We start from the raw sequence: 20895 nt of genomic DNA on the forward strand, positions 1-20895 counted from the left end.
CTGCCTCAAATTTATCTCCTTTTGCTTGAACTAATATTGTAGACTCTTGTGATTCGTGAACACCTCACATGACATGCCACACAGATAATGCCTCCAAATCTTCAACGCGTGAACAATGGCCGCTAACTCCAAATCATGAACTGGATAATTTTTCTCATGAACCTTCAACTGTCGTGAAGCATAAACAATGACCTTGCCATCCTGCATCAACACTGCACCAAGTCCAATACGAGATGCGTCACAATAAACTGTATGTGGCCCTGAACCTGTGGGCAAAACCAACACCGACACCGTATTCAAAGTTGTCTTGAGCTTCTAAAAGCTCTCCTCACACTCGTCCGACCACTTGAACTGGTCACCCTTTTGGGTCAACCTGGTCATCGGGGCTACAATAGATGAACCCCCCCCCACACACACACACACAAACCGACAGTAATAGCCTGCCAAACCCAAGAAACTCCAAATCTCTGTAGCTGACGCGGGTCTAGGCCAGTTCTTGACTGCCTCTATCTTCTTCAGATCCACCTGAATACCCACTGCTGAAACAACGTGACCCAAGAATGCAACTGAACTCAACCAGAATTCACATTTCGAAAATTTAGCATACAACTGACTATCTCTCAAAGTTTGCAGAACAACTCTCAGATGCTGCTCATGCTCCTCCTAGCTGCGAGAATAGATCAAAATATCATCAATAAAGACTATCACAAATGAATCCAAGTAAGGCTTGAACACTCGGTTCATCAAATCCATAAAAGCTGTTGGGGCATTTGTCAACCCAAATGACATCACCAAGAACTCACAATGCCCGTACCGAATACGAAAAGATGTCTTTGGGACATCGGATGCCCCAATCCTCAACTGATGGTAGCCAGATCTAAAGTCAATCTTCAAAGCAGATCAAATAAATCATCAATTCTCAGCAATGGATACTTGTTCTTGATTGTGACACTGTTCAACTGCCAATAATCTATACACATTCTCATCTATCTGTCCTTCTTCTTAACAAACAACATCGGCGCACCCCAAGGCGAGACACTAGGTATAATAAAGCCCTTATCAAGCAAGTCCTGCAACTGCTCCTTCAATTATTTCAACTCAGGCGGGGCCATATGATATGGCGGAATAGAAATGGGCTAAGTGCCCGGAGCCACATCAATACAGAAATCAATATCAATGTCGGGTGGCATACCCGGAAGGTATGAAGGAAATACCTCAGGAAACTCATGAACGACAGGCACAAAATCTATAGAAGGAACCTCAGCACTAGAATCACGAACATATGCCAAATAGGCCAAACACCTCTTCTCGACCATATGCCGAGCCTTCATATATGAGATAACCCTACGAGTAGAATGAACAGGAGTCCCTCTCCACTCTAAACAAGGTAAACTCGACAAGGTTAAGGTTACAGTCTTGGCATGACAGTCCAAGATGGCGTGGTAAGGTGATAACCAGTCCATCCCCAATATGACATCAAAATTAACCATATCCAAAAGTAACAAATCTACTCGAGTCTCAAGACCCCCAATCACAACTAAACATGAACGATGGACACGATCTACCATAATAGAATCACCCACCGATGTAGACACATATACAGGAGCACTCAAGGAATCACTAGACATGACCAGATACGGTGCAAAATAAGATGACACATAGGATTATGTAGATCCTGGATCAAATAGAGCTGAAGCATCTCTACTACAAACCAGAACAGTACCTGATAACTACATCGAAAGCCTCAGCCTCCGGCCTGGCTGGAAGAGCATAACATCGGGGCTGGGCTCCACCACTCTGAACTACATCTCTAGGATGGCCTCGTGTTGGTTGGCGTCCACCTATAGCGGCCTAACCTCCACCTCTAATACCTCTACCTCCACCTCTAACTGGTTGAGTGGGCGGTGGAACACTCGGTGCCTCAACCATGGCACGGGAACCCTGATGCTGAGAGCTTCTCGGTGCTCAAGGGCAAAATCTAGCAATATGCCTCGTATCGCCACAAGTATAACAAGCCCTCAACTGCTAAGACTACTAACCCTGATGGCCTGAATAACCACTCTGAAAATTCTGGAGCAGAGGTGAACTGATAGGAGCTGGCGGTGCACTATAGGGCAACTGATCTGAACAATAATCTCTCTACCAAGTCTTGGCGGATCTAGGAAAACGAAAAGCAGAAAAGTCGACCTCATTGGTCTCCACTATCCCCATGTTCCGAAGAACCTCATGACATTTGTCCAAATAATCCTGGGGATCCTCAGAAGATGTATTACCAAAAGTAGTAGTGAAAAGCTTGGTGAACCTGTCCAACCTCCACAAGGCACCTGAAGACGTAGTTGATCCATCACCGGTCTGAGGTGCCGCTTGGCTGAAGAAGCAGTACGTAACCTCACCATTCGTGAAAGAACAAGAGTAGAGGGTTCAATTTAGTAGTGAGAGAACAAAATCGCACGACAGAGAAGAATAGATGTGAAGTTTTCCTAAACTTCGTAGCCTCTCTGGATAAATACAGACGTCTCTGTACCAATCCCTCAGACTCTACTAAGCTTTTCCGTGAATTATGAGACCTAAGCAACCTAGAGCTCTGATGCCAACTTGTCACGATCCAAATTTCCCACCATCGGGAGTCATGATGGCGTCTACTAGTGAAAGCTAGGCAAGCCGATTATTCCAATTATTTAACCTTTTTTTAATCCATTAACATTTGCGAGTTAACATCTTATAAATAGCGGAAATATTAAAGCGGAAGAATGAAATTTAACAACTTAAGCTAATACCGATACAACTCCATAACATAAGCCACCCAGAACTGGTGTCACAATCTCACAGACTAACTAAGAATAGTGGTTTGAAAGATAAATACAAAGTTGTCTCTAAAATACATGAAAGAAACAGAATGGAAAGATAGAAGGAGACGCCAAGGCCTGCGAACGCCTGCAGGACTACCCCGGGTCTCCCGATGGACTGAAGGCAGCAACCTCACTGCGGTCAAAAGCTGCAGCACCAGGATCTGCACACATTGCAGAGTGTAGTATCAGCACAACCGACTCCATGTGCTGGTAAGTGCCTAGCCTAACCTCGGCGAAGTAGTGACGAGGCTAGGACAAGACTACCAAATAATCCTGTGCAGTTAAATCATATACAACAAGTAATAATGATAGAAACTAGCAATTAAATATGGGAAGGGGAAACATGTTTCGGGGAATATCATGTACAAACAAAATCTCAGTAAGGAAGTGAAAGGAACGCGAAAATTCAACTGTAAGCAAGAATAAGGAAATTAAAGACAAGTGCACGACATCACCCTTCATGCTTTTACTCTCATCCTCTCTCTGTATCCCACTTCCCCCTCCCCCACGTATCTTGCACAAGAGAGCAGCAATTCCATCATTGATAGCCATTAAAAAGTTTTGAAGCTTTGAATTCAAATTTAGGTTTTCAAAAAATATTACTTGTTTGATTGGGTGTTGTTGCAAACAATTGAAAATTCTCTCTACGTCTCTCTCTATCTCTCAATCCCTAATTCCAGTAATGTAAAGCAAAGGAAAAGAGAGCAGCAATTCCACCATTGACAACCATTAAAAAGTTTTGAAGCTTTGAATTCGAATTCTGGTTTTCAAAAATCATTATTTGTTTGGATTGGGTGTTGTTGCAAACAATTGGGAATATGGTATGAAGTTTATATCTCAATTTTGGGGGTGTTTTGGTGAAGATTAGACCTGATTTTGGCTTAATTTTAGATTGAAACTCGAAGAAGAAGAAGAAGAAGAAGAAGAAGAAGAAGACATGACATACATTATATTACAGAAATTGTAGTAAAGTTGTAGTAAAATTATAGAAAAATTATATTCTGTTATTTATATATATTTTTTTATTTAAGTATTGTATGAAAGTTGAACAATATTGTATAAAAATTATATTTAAGTTGTATGATATTGTAGTTATATATAACTGGGTAGAAATAACGTATGAAAATTGTAGATAAGTTGTATAATATATAATTAGTTGTATAATATATAATTAGTTGTATGAAATTTGTTTTTACTACGTATAAATCAGATACAAAATACACAAAAGACATATTGTATGAAATATGTATAAAAATTGTATTTAAGTTGTATGATGTTGTAGATGTATTTTAACAAGTAAAAATAATGTATGAAAATTGTAAATAAGTTGTAGATTAGCTGTAAATAAGTGTATGATGTATAATTAGTTGTATGAATTTTATTTTTAGTATGTATGCAAGTTGTAGATAAGTTATAAATAAGTTGTATATTATATAATTAGTTGTATAAAATTTATTTTCAGTTTATATGATGTTGTAGATGTATCAAATTTGTACGAAATTTCTTTTTTTAATTTGTATGTTGTTGTACCATACAAATTTATCTTCTCTATTCTACTTACGCTTCAACTCCAACTAATCTTGAGATCATTGTTATATATGTCCTGTTTGCGATATTCGCCATTCACTTTTTTTGCACTAAGTTATTTGTCTGAATTTTTTTTCATCTAGCATTTCACACTCTTTATAATTTCTCGAGCTGATATTCAGAGCCCTTTCATCGCCTTGAGCTGAATGTGTATGATGCATATGTAATTGAGAAATGCCAGGTGAACTTCAGGTTTGGAGATTGAAGTAAAAAACCATGTAACCTAGGAAAAGGTCTCGAAAGGGGAAGTGAAGTTTGAGAGATAAAATTGGGGCCTAATTCTTGAGATACAATGAATAAGGGAACGAAGAAGCATGAAAATGAATAAAGTCGGAAAAATTGTGTTAAAAGGAGAAGAAGAAATGGTAATAGATATCTATTGTAATTCAGGTTGGGTACATGGCTATTGTTGAGTCCTTCCCATTCTTAGAAGAATTGTACCTTTTGTGATTATCTGAAACATATATAAGAAACAAAACAAAAAAAAATTGTTGAATGATGAGGGACAAAGATAGAATCTTGACACTAGTGATTTCATCTGTTTGTAGGCACAGCTCTCCCTTCTCTCTAACCATCAAAATCAGACCCTGCAAATTCCCAGATAACATTACTCCTCCGATATAACTTCCTTAAAATCTGCAATGGACAGTCACAATATTCAAGTGGAGCTCCCTCCAAAATCACCTGATATCTCACCAGACCAATCAACAACCCCTTCCTCGTTTAAGGAAAACCTATTGACCAATGACCATGAAAAAACTGTTCATTATCCCCAACACCATCTCATTTACTACCTATGGCCATCGACCCCATCGATATGGATCTTGGAAAATCACCAACTGAGCAGGAAAAAAATAGCATAGTCCCAATAAGTGGAGAAGACAAGCAACACATTTACTACCCTTGGAGATTCTCAGTAATAATCAAACTACAAGAGAAAAAAATACTCCATCAAGTACTCAAACGAAAGATAACCGATCTATGGAAACCATCTGAAGTCTTCCCTCTCATTGATCTGGGAGAAGGCTACTACACAGTAAAGTTCAATAAAGAAGAAAACATGGCAACAACCTTACAAAAAGGCCCCTGGTTCATTTTTTGTACCTTTTTATCAGTGCAACGATGGGAGCCTAATTTTATTCCATCTAGAGCAAAACAAACACTTACTGCAATATGGGTAAGATTGCCAGAACTACCTACAGAATTTTACGATGAAAAGATCCTTTCTAAAGTTGGAAACAAAATAGGGCGTCTGCTCAAGGTGGATGCATGCACCTCTGCAGTCCTTCGAGGTCGTTATGCCATAATTTGCGTGGAACTACCACTAAACAAACAAGTTAAACCCTACATGTGGATCGGCTCACACAAAACAGATCCTATATGAATGTGAAAAGCTTCTCTGTCTAAATTGTAGCTTCTTAGGACATCCAACCAGCCAATGCATAAATACTAATACCCAAATAGAATCCCCAACATCAAAAGGAAAAGAAGAACTGCAGCAAAATCTACCAAAAAACAACGTGCAAGAAGAACAGGGAAAAATCCTCCAAAGTGACCAACATATCTCATCAGTGGAAGGTCAAACAATAACAGAGGAATGACAAACTGTATCTTTCAAGAAAGGTATCAAAACAAATTCCGAACAAGGAACCTACTTCAAGAACAGGTATAAACGTTAATATCTATAATGCTTCTACTGGTAAATTTCTTACATATCAAATCTTTAATTACAAAGCAAGATCTAATAATAGTAGTAAGGGTGTAAATATTATCGACGGGAACCATATCTCAAACCTCCAGCATGCCCAAATGCATTTACCTATGGCTAATATTTCCCAAAACTAGTTCTCCTCTCTCTCATCACTAAACATGGTTTTGGATATTCCCAAAAACCATTTAGAAGATCTACCTGAGGCATCTCTACAAAATACTGCTAATAAGCCGGCTAACTCTAATCTCTCTAATGAAAACATTACTAACAATATTATTATGCCTAATAATCCTACCCTATCTAATAATGACCCACCTTCTGATAATTTTAAAAAAATTACCAAGCATGCGTCAGACTCTAAGGCACCCCTTAGTACCCCTATCCCTGGGGAACCAATAAGGGTGAAAACCCCTTACCCCACCTATAGGTACCCATACCAATAAGGGTAATACTAATGCAATTACACACCTGTCAACCTATGAAGCCTCCTGCTTCCAAATGGCCAATGCCAAGGAACACGTAGCCCAAAAACAAACTGTCTCCCCTACTAATAAAAGTATTATGCTACCCCATTCATTTAACATGCAAAAGGATTTCACAATCATTGACACTGATACTGTGTCTTCCCAAGAACAAAAAACCCTTTCTAAAAATGATCTTCTTCAACAACACAATGCCCAGACTTCCAATAACCAACAGAAGATGATATAGGTTAATTCAACTCCTTCGTCTCCAACAGAACATGGCAAACCAAAACAACTCAAATCAACCTTCATCTCAACCTCCAACAATCCTGATTCAACCCCCATGTCGGAGAACCACCAGCCGCAATCTTGGGTGGAACTGGGACTGATGGGTCAAGCCTCTCCTTCACCATCATGCTAAATGGGAGGGAAACAATAATTGTCCTCCACAACTCAAACTATCTCGCACAACTGATATCAGAAGGGATCCGTCTCACAATGAACAATTACCTGAACCATATTTGGCTGAACAATATCCTACAACCAATTGCACCAAATCTCCCCCCACATGCAAACCAAATGATGATGGGGGAGTGGCTTATGCCACCACACTTTGTCCCTCTCCAATCAGCACAGCTAGTTATGAACCTCCCTTTCTTCACCCTGGAGATAGCCACCTCTCTAAACCCAATCTTCACTCTTTGGGACACACATGCACCACAAGATCCAACACCCAGTGTCTACAATGCAACCACATCTCTCCACCAATCCACTCCACAGTCCCATGCACAACCAAGAACTCACCCCCAAGAGGCTATGATGGAAGAAGCAGTGGATCCTCTCAACTTAGTACTAGAATTAATAATCGACAGTTCAAACCTAGAAGACGTAAAAGTCTTTATCTTCTTGGAGAGGCAGGAACAGAGGCAAATTCTCAAATGTCCCTTAGCCCTCTACAAATGCACGATGGATATACGACCACCTGTCGATCCATCCGTAGGTCAACATGCAATGATCCTCGTGCCATTTCATAGGAGGAACCTGCCACACCTCCTTTTTTTACTACACCTCGTAAAGGGTATAAATATAAGGGAGTTTTTCCAATCAAAGGACAATCGAAACGGGATTTATTTATTTAAAGATTCAGAGTCGCCACTTGGGAGATTTATGGTGTCCCAAGTCACTGGTTCAAATCCCGAATTGAGGAAAAGTTGACTCTGTATTATAGTCCGCGAATTAGAAATTCGAGTAAGGAATTCTGTTAACCCGGAGGAAGGTGTTAGGCACTCCCGAGTTCCGTGGTTTTAGCACGGTCGCTTTGATCATACTTGGCTTATTAAATTGTCTAATTACTCATTTTAGAACCTTTGTGCATTTGCCTCTTTTAATTAAGAAATTATCTTGAAACGGGTCACGCGTACATGTACACAATCACGATGATAAATTTAAACATATTCATAATTCTTCCCAAACTTTGAGATTATCGTGAGGCAAGGAGCAAGATCAAATACTAGCCCATTATTATGAACGAAATTCCTTAAGTCTAAATAAAAAAAAATCTTATCCGGTTAATGTAGTTAGCAAAAAAAAAAGAACTTAAAGCTTATAAAAAGAATCTAAGTCATAGTAAGCAAGACAAAGGCAGCAAGCAAAATGGCATGGAAAAATCTCGTGTGAATTACAACTTTTAGCATACAAAACCAAGGCAATATTCAACAATTTAAACAAGATTCCATAAGCATTACGTAAACTATGCGTGCATTTGAAAGCTTAAACAGACAGAAACTATAAAATTATCAACTCGGAAATATCTAACAATAACTTTTAGGCATGTTGATTAATAAAAATTGAAGAAAAGAGAAAAAATAAAATAAGAACGAACCTCAAATCAATAAACTTTCTTCAATATTCAATAGAGCGAATTTGTACAACACAGTATCGTTCTGACAGCCAAAGTGAAATTTCATCAATGGAATCCGGATCGAAAACCTCGTCGTTCGGCTCAAAGTGCGACAACTTGTCAAGTACGAGCAAGAACTTGGACTGAAACTCAGCTCGACTGAGATGCCAAATCGACTTCGTCCGGTGTCGTACGTGAGTGAATCAGTTCCGGCAAAAAGACGACAGTGGTGAACTTGGTTTTGGTGATTGACGACGAAATGGGTGGAGCTACAGTGGGGACCTGCTTCAGAAGCTATGGTTTGATCTTTTCCCTTCAAAGTATTCTTGAGTGAATTCTCATTTTGAAGTGGAAATTACAGTGCATTTGTATGGAAAATTTCTTTGCCTTCTCCCCTCTATCCGTTGTTGCTCACCATCCTCCCTGTTTCTATGTGTGTGTATGTGTAGGTGTAGGTACTATTATATAGGGGTAGGGTTTAGGTTAGGGGTATGGGCCTAGGAGTTATGGGCTTGGAAATTATGGGCTAGGAAATTGGGCCAAAAACTAAAAAATGGACTACAAGATTCATAAAGACGGGGTAAACCAACCCAAAACTAATTCCTCCTTCTAAAATTATATACAATTATAATTAAAAAATATAAAATTAATTTTAATTAATTGAACTAAACTATATTAAAATATGAGACTATTTTTTGTATTTTCAAGATTATATATAAAAATAAAAATAAACTACTATTTTTGTATATTTTTTATTTAAATTTATGAAAGATGCGTAAACTAAAATATTTTTGTAATTTTTATTTTTTGTGACGAAATAAAGTAAAAAAGTCAAAATTAGTTGAAATAGCTATATTAGGCCTAAATTATATATTTACATGCTAAAATATAAAAAATCTTGGGGAGGGTCAAAAATCACATGTCTACAGCTGCCCCTCTTTGACTGGAAATGCGAAGAGTTTTCAGACAAAGAACGACTAGATATGTTTTTTGACCCTACCCTTATTTAAAGAGACCAACACTAAGAGAAAAGTACAATGTGACTGAATCCTGGTATCTGAGCTGCCTACATATCCTTGACTATAAAGGAATCAGGCCACATGTAGTTCAGAAGTGAGTGAGATGATAGAGTATGCCGAGGTGCAGAGCCAGTCGAGGTGCTGTTCCGCTGAGGTTCCTGTCCGCGGTCCCGTTATTACATCAAAACCAATAATGAAAAAAATTAACTAAGCCTATCAGCCACGAGTTACAAGATTCATATCTATGAGTCTTTTGAAGCTTGATCTTGGGTCTTGGTTGGTTCTTCATGCGGACCCTGATCTGAATCTTGATGTTTGTTATCCGCAGGTGTGGTTCAATCTTCTTCAGCTTTTCAAACCAAGCCGGGACATGCAGGGCTTGTGACCTCAGCCCTGTCTTGAGCAGATCACATCTTTCATCAACTTCTGCATTTGGATTCACTTCTTGCCTTTCTTTTTGTTTTTATTATTTATTTTGGATTGTGACTAACTTTTGTTGATCATCTCGGACTGCTGACTCGCATTCTTGACGTGAGCTTCTTTTGTAACTGATCTGTATTGCATTCTGAGTTGAATTCTCTTATTTTCCAAGCGGGCGTCTGATTGCTGAACTTGAACCGTCTTCTCTTGTTACTTGACACTATTTTCCTTTGCACCTTGAACCATTTTCCCTTGAAACTTGAATTGTCTTCCTTCGAAACTGCTTTCCCTTGAAACTCGAGTTGTCTTCCTTCGAAACTGCTTTCCCTTGAAACTCGAGTTGTCTTCCCTTGTTCTCCAGGTGGGTGCCTGATTACAACAAAACAGAAAAAACAAAAGAAATTTTTTCTGCCCCAGTTTGCACTAAGAAGATTTGTGAGTTGTTAGCAAAATTGTAAACCACTTGTACTATTGATGCAATGATGAGAGTAAACTAAAGAATAAACTAGGGAAACTATAAACTAAGCTTGACTAAAGTAAAGACTGACCCTATTCTCCAGGCGGGGGCCCCTAATTTTCAGGAAAATTAAACATTGATAATCTTAAGAAAACTAAAAATTGACCCCCCTTTTTTTTCAAATTCAGACTTCCTTTTTTTTCAAAATATACTTGGAGAAAATTCGTCAGACTAGGTTATCTATCTTAGGAGAAAGATTCATCAGACTAAGACATTTATCCTAGGAGAAAATTCATCAGACTAGGTCTCTCTTTTTTTTTTGCTTTTTGTTTTTGGTATCTTAGGAGAAAGATTCATCAGACTAAGACGTTTACCCTAGGAGAAAATTCATCAGACTAGGTTTTCTATCTTAGAAGAAAAATTCAGCAGACTAAGATCTTGATCCTAGGAGAAGATTCATCAGACTAGGTTTTTTATCTTAGGAGAAAAAATCATCAGACTAAGACATCTATCCTAGGAGAAAGTTCATCAGACTAGGTCTCTTTTCTTCTTCTTCTTTCTTTTTTTTTTTGATACCTTAGGAGAAAGATTCATCAGACTAAGATTTCTATCCTAGGAGAAAGTTCATCAGACCAGGATTTTGATTGGGAGGAAAATCCATTAGACTAGGACTTTTATCCTAAGAGGAAAAATGTGAAGATAAATGGCAAGATTTTATGCACAATAGAAAGACAAATAAAGGCAAAAATTTGAGAAACTTCCCTTTGTCGGCTCCTCTCGTCTTTCCTTTTTCCTTCTCTTTTTTTTTGTTGTTTTTTTCTTTCTTTTTTTTCCTTTTTTTTTCTTTTTGAATCACTTTTCTTGCACCGCTTTGTTCCTGTTTCATACAAAGAAAAATTTGTCAGTTTTAAAAATGATGGTCGGTTTGTGGCCTTGAGTCTTGGGCAACTTGGCTTCTGCTCAATCAACTTGAGTCGGTCTCAAAAGACTTTTGTTCTACACCAACTCTGATTGTTTCACACCCATTACCATTTGTATTTGCAGCTAAAACACCCTTATCCCAACTGGAGATCTTTGCTTAGGTGACCTTTTCCGATATCTTGAATGACTTCCTACTTTTTGAGCAATTTGTCTGTCAGATAGAATCACCAGTTATCTTTCTTGCTCCGAGTAAGCTGACAAGAGTCTTTTGGGGGAGCCTCTGCATGAATACTCAAGTCATGTTGACAGTAGCAACTGAGTGTGCTGGCCAAATTTACTTTATACAACTGAAAAGCTGGTAGCAGTTTTGAAATCATTTCTTGCTTATTTTGACGAAGACTCAGAGTGGAGGACACAATGGTGCAAAGAAACAAGTGTTAACAAGAAATGTCCCTGTCAGAAGGCCAGAGGGAAGAATTTTTTTTTCAATAACTAGCCTTAATGATCATGACATGCATTTTGGACTCAATGGCCTGATTTGTCAAACTAATCCAATCTTCTCTTCTACCATTCTTATGATCTTTGAAGTCGGGCCTATTCGTGTCAATCCTTTGCATCAGCTTCACGACTCAATTTCGACTAATGGTGCCCCGAGGATTTTTCACCAACAAGTTTCTCTCATTTATTCATCTCTGCTTACCTTCGTTTTACAGTGCCCGTGAGGGTTTTTACTAATAAGACTCTCATTTTTCTTTTTATTTTTCTTTCCCTCTTTTGTGAGCAACTCGACGATGTTCTACGTCGTGTGACAACTGTTGCTCATTGCATGCGTCTCTTGGCATTTTTGAAGGCATATTGGGAGGTCTTTATTTGGAGGGTTTTTGGATAGGGTTGGAAAGAAAGGTCGGCGTGAAGGCTCAAACTAAACTCAAAATGAGGGGATGTAGACTTACAACTCTTGGAATCGACTCTTTCAAAAATGAAATAAAATCTTTGCCCCAATTTCATATGCTGGGGATTTTTGGATTTTTCTATTTTTGCTATTTTTTGCTTTTTCTTCTGAATTCTTATTTTGTTGGACCGAACCGTGAGGCTGCCTACGTATCCTTTTTCTCAAGGAATCAGGTCGAACGTAGTTCAAACATCTAACCTAAACTATTTTTCATCTTTCCTTCTGTTTTTCTTTTCCTTTTTTCTTTTTTTTTTCTCTTTTCTATTTTCTTTTTTTCTTTTTTTTGTTTGCCCCAGCTTCTATTTTTTAGGGAATGGACCTTTGATAATTCCTTTTTTTTTCTCTAAACTTTCTAAGAATTTCCCCAGTTTGTACTCTTGGAACATGAATTTTTTTTCTATTTTGTTTTTTTTTTACTCTAAATTTGATTCCAAAAGAGGGTAGTCAAAGAAAAATAACACAGGCTCAAAAGGGGTAGCAAATGATATAAAGTGTTTGGGTAGCAGAAAAAGAGCCTCCCAACCTCAAGAACGTCAAACATGGTATCTTTTCGCGATCACAACATTGACGAACATGTCTGTCTTCTTGGTGTGTCGTGGTCACAAGATATTTTTTCATCCCTTAGCGACAAACTTTCCAACAAACATCAATTGATTAAACATCCTCAAGTCCGATCTTCCCAATGATTTGAAGGTGAATTTTACTCGACCTTAATTCCAAAGTATTTCAACTCTTTATTATCCTTGAAACTGTCTTTTTCTCAGTTGTCCAATTCAAGCTTAAACAATTTTCTAAGATCTGGCCAAAAATTTTGCATGCATGTTATGTCATTAAAACTAGCGGGAAAAGAACTAAACATGGAATGACACAAAAAGAAAAACTGTATTTCATTGAGTAAACAACAAGACAAAAAACCTAAAATCCGAGTTACAACCCTAAATAACCCGGCTAATGAAAATAGCAAAATAACATAAAGACAAGACTCACACAAACAAAATGGAGGGATAGAAGGGCTTGACTCAATAAAACAAATAAAATCTGGATCACAACCCTGAAATAACCCAGATAATAGAAAAAATATCAAAACAAACTACCAAGATTCCTTCCTAGTGAGGAGGGAATGACTTTACAATTGCTAAGCTTGACATTTAGCCACAAATTTGCTCATCAGGATCAGCAGAGCCTTCTCCAATTTCAAAATCATTAACTTCAGTTAGCAAATTACCAAGAGGATTCTCATACTTCATGTCACCACGCATCATCCCTACAAAGTGTGAATCATCATGTGCAGGTAAAGGATTCTACACGATATTTTGAGCGCCACTGTCTTGGATCACAATCAGTTTTTCCTGGATCATCCTTTCTATTTCTCTTTTCAAATCTTGACAGCTTTCAACATTGTGCCCCTGGGCATTGGAATAGTATTCACACCTTTTAGAAGGGTCAAAGCTTTTTGCACGTGGGTCCACATGATTTGGAGGAATAGGTGCAATCATGTCATAATGCTTTAATTTCTCAAACAAGCTTGCATAGGACTCTCCTATTGGTGTAAAATTATCTTTCAACTTTTGTTCCCCTCTATACCTCTGGCCTGGATGTGGGTTATAGGGTACCTGAAAATTTTGTGGAAGCTGGTGGAGATTTTGTGATGCTGATGCTCGCCTTCTGGGGTGTTTTGGTGGCTGGACAACATACTGGTGTGGAGTTACAGAGTATCGTGGGTTCTGAGGTGGATAGCAATGCTCAGAGGAGTCATGAAAAACTTGAGGAGGCTGCTCATACCTTCGAGATGTTCTCCTGGGACCTCTTCTCGACCCTGATGTCATCATGATTTCTTCAACCTTCTCATTTGTGTCGCTAAAATTATCAGATTCAACCTGAACAGCCTGAGTTGCGGCTTTAAAAACTGCTTGACTTATAATTTTGCCTGTCTTAAGACCATTCTCTACCATTTTGATTGCTTCCGAGAAGGATTTGCCAACTGCGGACATCATGTTTTGAAAGTAATCTGGCTCTTGCACTTGAAGTAAGACAGTGATTAGCTCGTGGTCATCCATGGGTGGCTTAACTCGGGCTGCTTGCTCTCTCCATTTAATGGCATATTCCCTGAAACTTTCACTTGGTTTCTTCTTCAGGTTTGAAAGGGAAATGCGGTCTGGGGCAATGTCGATGTTGTATTGGAACTGTTTGACAAAGGCATGTGCCATGTCATCCCAGACATACAAACGAGACGTGTCTTGATCCATAAACCATTCGGAGGCTACTCCCATAAGGCTTTCCCCAAAATAAGCCATCAACAATTCTTCATTTCTTCCTGCACCTCTCAGTTGATTGCTATACCTTTTCAGGTGGGCTATGGGGTCTCCATGTCCCTCATACTTTTCAAATTTGGGAGTCTTAAAACCAGGCGGCAAGTGGACATCGGGGAACATACATAGATCTTTGAAGGCAACACTCTTTTGTCCTGCCAACCCTTGCATGTTTTTCAATCGTTGTTCTAAGCTTTTCACTCTTTGGGTCATTTCTTCCTGTACCATCTTTCGGGCAGGCTTCTCAATGTTTGCAGGAAGATCAAATGAGTACGAGTGGTACTCAGGAGAGTGGTACTGCTCTTGCTGTGTAGCGAATTGTGACTCATGACGAGGCTGTCCTTGACCACTGGCCCATGCTTGACACATTTCGGTCATTTGCTGTTTCAGTATTCTATTTTTCTCAAACACGGTAGACTCTTGTTGAACCCTCTGGCCCTGAGTCTCTTGAGCACTTGTAACAGCTTCGATGTCAGTTATCATTTTTTTCTTGGATCTTGTATTTCCAGCTTACCACAAACCGACCACCTCAACTTTCTTCACAATTCAAAACAAAAACATGTTAGAATGGACTCAGTTGGTCCTTATTATTATCAACATTTTTCATTTTGTTTTTAATTTTTTTCCTTTTTTTCATTTTTCTTTTCCATGGTTGATCGAACCTGATGTGGGTTGCTTACGTATCATGTGGGAACATGAATCAGATCTTGCGTAGTTCGGGGAGATCATGAATAAAGTAAATAAACTAACTTTTTTTGAATTTTATATTTTATTTTTCGAAAGAAAAACTTATAAAGAAAAAAGGGAATATTTTTTTATTTTGATTTTCTTCAGCATTTTGCAAGGAAACTTCTAAAGAAGAAAGATTTTTTTTTTGAAATTTTTTTTTTCTAGAATTTCGAAAGAAAAACTTTCTAAAGAAGAAAGAAAATATTTTAAGAATTTTATTTTGAATTTATGAAAGAAATGCTTCTAAAAAAATATTTTTTGAATTTTGAATTTTCTTTTCAATTCTGAAAGAAGAATGAAAATATTTTTGGATTTTTGGAGGAAATTAAAAGAAAATATTTTTGTATATTTTTTAAAAATAATTAGGATCTAAAAGAAAGGCTTTCTAAAGAAGAAAAGAATGAAAAATATTTTTTAGATTTTTTGAAAATTGGGGTCTAAAAAAACCTTTCTAGAGAGGAAGTAAAGGAAAATATTTTTGGATTTTTTTGAAAATTATGGGCCGGAACCGATGAGGTTTGCCTACGTATCTCACATCCGGTGAGAATCAGACCCGCGTAGTTCGCCCAGTTTTGACGGAACAGGAAAATATGACACTTGAAAATTTTGGCTCATTTTGAAATGACCTTTTTTTCAAAATTTTGGCAGATTTTCAAAATTTTCTCAATACCTACCTCTCACTCTTTGATTTTCTATTTTTTTTTCTCTTTTTTTTTCTTTTTGATTTTCTTTCCCTATTCTAGAAGCCGGTCAACATGCAAGCCGAAACAAATAAATGCGCAAGTAGCACGTAAGATGCATCAGGATGGTCTTTTAATTTGGGTAAACCTGTCCTAGACGGACCCAACCCCTGTGTTGAGTCCCCAAAGTCAAATGCACGTGATGCAAACAAGCGTTCCTACTAGGGATCCGGCATGAGGCTGCGTTATTCTAGGTTTAAAACCTGGGTGTATTGTTCTAGACCTGGCTTACCCGAGCGAACAACTTGGGCCGAAGAGGGGGCGACGTACTGGGAACACTGAAGTCTACCCGGCCTTGTTGCTAGCCCAGCCTCGTTCTATTTGGTAAAATTTCTACAGAAAAAGTGGGTCACGCGAACGTGTGCACCATTTTCAGAAGATTCAGAGAGGTGGCGTAATAAAACATTTATATACAATTCAAACAATAATAAAGCAGTAAACAAATAACATTTAGCACAAAAGATTCACAGAATACAGTAATATTAACAATAAATGAAGCCAAGTAAAAATCATTAACAAGCTCGAATTCTTGAACCCTGAACCATAGATTCTGGGTTTGATCCCCAGCAGAGTAGCTAGAGCTGTCACACCTCCTTTTTTTATTACACCCCGTAAAGGGTATAAATATAAGGGAGTTTTTCCAATTAAAGGACAATCGAAACGGGATTTGTTTATTTAAAGATTCAGAGTCGCCACTTGGGAGATTTATGGTGTCCCAAGTCACTAGTTCAAATCCTGAATAGAGGAAAAGTTGACTCTGTATTATAGTCCGCGAACCAGAAATCCGAGTAAGGAATTTTGTTAACCCGGAAGAAGGTGTTAGGCACTCTCGAGTTTCGTGGTTCTAGCACAGTCGCTTTGATCATACTTGGCTTATTAAATTGTCTAATTACTCATTTTAGAACCTTTGTGCATTTGCCTCTTTTAATTAAGAAATTATCTTGAAACGGGTCACGCGTACGTGTACTCATTTCGTTTGGCGCGTCAAGAATCATGTCACGCGTACGTGTCCATAACTAATAACGCTTTATTAATATTAAAAAACTTTGGTTGAAGTTGCACGAACGCATACCTCGATTTATTTTAAAAATCATAATTATGTCACGCGAACATGTACACAATCACGATGATAAATTTAAACATATTTATAATTCTTCCCAAACTTTGAGATTATTGTGAGGCAAGGAGCAAGATCAAATACTAGCCCATTATTATGAACGAATTCCTTAATTCTAAATTAAAAAAATCTTATCCGGTTAATGTAGTTAGCAAAAAAAAAGGAACTTAAAGCTTATAAAAAGAATATAAGTCTTAGTAAGCATAGACAAAGGCAGTAAGCAAAATGGCATGGAAAAATCTCCCGTGAATTACAACTTTTAGCATACAAAACCAAGGCAATATTCAAAAATTTAAACAAGATTCCATAAGCTTTATATAAACTAATCATGCGTGCATTTGAAAGCTTAAACAGACAGAAACTATAAAATTATCAACTCGGCAAATATCTAACAATAACTTATAGGCATGTTGATTAATAAAAATTGAAGAAAAGAGAAAAATAAAATAAGAACGAACCTCAAATCAATAAACTTTCTTCAATATTCAAAAGGGCGAATTTGTACAACACAGTATCGTTCTGACAGCCAAAGTGAAATTTCATCAATGGAATCCGGATCGAAAACCTCGTCGTTCGACTCAAAGTGCGACAACTTGTCAAGTACGAGGAAGAACTTGGACTGAAACTCAGCTTGACTAAGACGCCAAATCGACTCCGTCCGGTGTCGTACGTGAGTGAATTAGTTCCGGCAAAAAGACGACGGTGGTGAATTTGGTTTTGGTGATTGACAACGAAATGGGTGGAGCTACAGTAGGGACCTGCTTCAGAAGCTATGGTTTGATCTTTTCCCTTCAAAGTATTCTTGAGTGAATTCTCATTTTGAAGTGGAAATTATAGTGCATTTGTATGGAAAATTTCTTTGTTTTCTCCCCTTTATCCGTTGTTGCTCACTGTCCTCCCTATTTTTATGTGTGTGTATTTAGGTGTAGGTACTATTATACAGGGGTAGGGTTTAGGTTAGGGATATGGGCCTAGGAGTTATGGGCTTGAAAATTATAGGCTAGGAAATTGGGCCAAAGACTAAAAAAAATGGACTACAAGATTCATAAAGACGGGGTAAACCAACCCAAAACTAATTCCTCCTTCTAAAATTATATACAATTATAATTAAAAAAATATAAAATTAATTTTAATTAATTGAACTAAACTATATTAAAATATGAGACTATCTTTTGTATTTTCAAGATTATATATAAAAATAAAAATAAGCTACTATTTTTGTATATTTTTTATTTAAATTTATGAAAGATGCGTAAACTAAAATATTTTTGTAATTTTCATTTTTTGTGACGAAATAAAGTAAAAAAGTCAAAATTAGTTGAAATAGCTATATTAGGCCTAAATTATATATTTACATGCTAAAATATAAAAAATCTTGGGGAGGGTCAAAAATCATATGTCTACAGAACCCAGTCCATGCCCCACGAATTCTGGAGAATGGGGATCTCCACAACTGGAATCTAAACATGAATAGGCCTATCTCGTTTATTATCTGGAATATTCGAGGGGGGAACAATGATACTTTTAGGCTCCACTTTAGGGAGAGGGGAACAACAAACCTAGCATGGTTACACTACTACTGGAAACGTGTATGGATAATAAAATGGCTCTTCTTAATCCATTTGGCTTCACTGATATGATTGAAATTCCGGCTAATGGTCATTCAGGGGGTATGGTAATTCTATGGAATCACTCTGTAGTTAATGTGCACAGCTTTGTTAGAAGGAACTAAGAAATCAGTGCAACCATCGAGGTAATCCCTACTAACATTACTTAGTTATTTACCTCTATATATGCTAGTACTAAGGTAAAAGAAAGAAATTAGCTTTGGGAAAATCTTATTTGCACGCATGATCACTTTAAGGGTCCCTGGTTAGTAGGGGAGACTTTAACTATGTTCTAGACTCTAATGAAAAATTAGGAGGAAACTTGGTTAGTAGCAAACGTACAAAATTCCTATGGGATTGTATTAATAAATGTGGCCTCACAGACTTAGGTTACAAGGGCTGCAAATTCACTTGGTCCAATCGTAGAAGGAAAAATAAAGGTCTCATCATGGAAAGGCTAGACAAAATTCTAGCAAATAGCAATTGGATCAGTGCATTCCCAAGTGCTTCTGTCACTCATCTACCCAAAACTCACTCTGATCACAATCCCTTATTACTCCAATTAATGTCTAACCAAACCAATAGACTTCCTAAACCTTTTAGGCTAGAATCCTTCTGGTGTAGACACCTCAGTTTCCCTAACCTTGTTAAAGAAAACTGGAAGGGTGTAGATTACCATGAATTCTCTAACAATTTTATCAGTAGGGTCAAAGATTGGAATAACAATATTTTTGGTGATATCTGCAAAGAAAAAAAAAGAATTCTTGCTAGACTAAAAGGCATCCAAGTATCCCACAACTATCATAATAGCATCTTCCTTCAAAATTTAGAACGGCCCCTTCAAACAGACTTTAATAACTATCTAAAAATTGAAGACGACTACTGGAAACTAAGGGCTAGAATTTCTTGGGTACAAGAAGGAGATGCCAATACTAAGTTTTTTCATATTATGGCTACCAATAATAGAAGGAAAAATAAAATCATGTACTACAATGACGACCAAGGCAACTAGATTGATAATCCAATAGACCTTCTAAACCACACCAAAAAAATTTTCAAGAATGACTTCACCACCTCCCATGAATCTACTCACTGGGCAGACTTTAATCTAGAACTATCAGTCCACAACAAATAAACCCTCAATAGTTTGGAACACCCACTTTTGCCTAGAGAGATCACCAATGCAGTCTTCTCCTTTAAACCATTCAAGGCTCCAGGCCCGGATGGCATCCATCCTTTTTTCTATCAGAAATATTGGAACATTGTCGGGCCCTCAGTCATCAAGGGTTGATATCAAGTTTTCAAAGACAAAACCCTTCCTCCAGAGATCAATGATACTTATATCTGCCTAATACCAAAGATCAGCAATGCTAACAACCTAAAAAACTTTAGGCCCATTGTCCTATGTAACACCTTTTACAAAATCATTACCAAAATCATCGCAAATAGGATTAAATCCTTCCTGAATAAGCTAATTAGTCCCTTCCAAGCTAGCTTTATCAAAGGTAGAAGAACAAGTGACAATGCTATACTAGTCCAAGAAATCATCAATCACTTTAAAAAAATGAAAGGAAAAAAGGCCAGTATGATTCTCAAATTAGACCTGGAAAAAGCATTCGACCGACATGAATGGTCTTTCATCTACAGAATGCTTAAGTTCTTCAATTTTTCACCTGCTATTTCTACCTTAATTTTAAATTGCATTTGCTCTAGTAGAATTGCTATCCTAGTTAATGGATTCACGACTGATTTCTTCAGTCCAAGTAGGGGTATAAGACAAGAGTGCCCATTATCGCCATACATATTCATCCTATTTATGAAAATGTTCTCCCGTCTGATTTTCTACCAAGTGGATATATGTCAATGGGACCTAATCCACCTCAGTCCAAGAGACACAGGTATATCCCACCTTTTCTTTGTCGATGACCTGACTCTAATGTCCAAACTCAATGAGAAGTTTTGCAAAATAATAAAGAACAGCCTTTCCCTCTTTTGCAAGTTATCAGGGCAGAATATTAATATCCATAAATCTAAAATTTTAGTCTCCAAGAATTGTCATCCCAACACAGCTCAAGAGGTAGCCTCTTACTTTAATATCAAAATAGATAAGTCC

Source organism: Nicotiana tabacum, chromosome 6 (genome assembly GCF_000715075.1).
Source record: "Nicotiana tabacum cultivar K326 chromosome 6, ASM71507v2, whole genome shotgun sequence".
NCBI lineage: Eukaryota > Viridiplantae > Streptophyta > Magnoliopsida > Solanales > Solanaceae > Nicotiana > Nicotiana tabacum.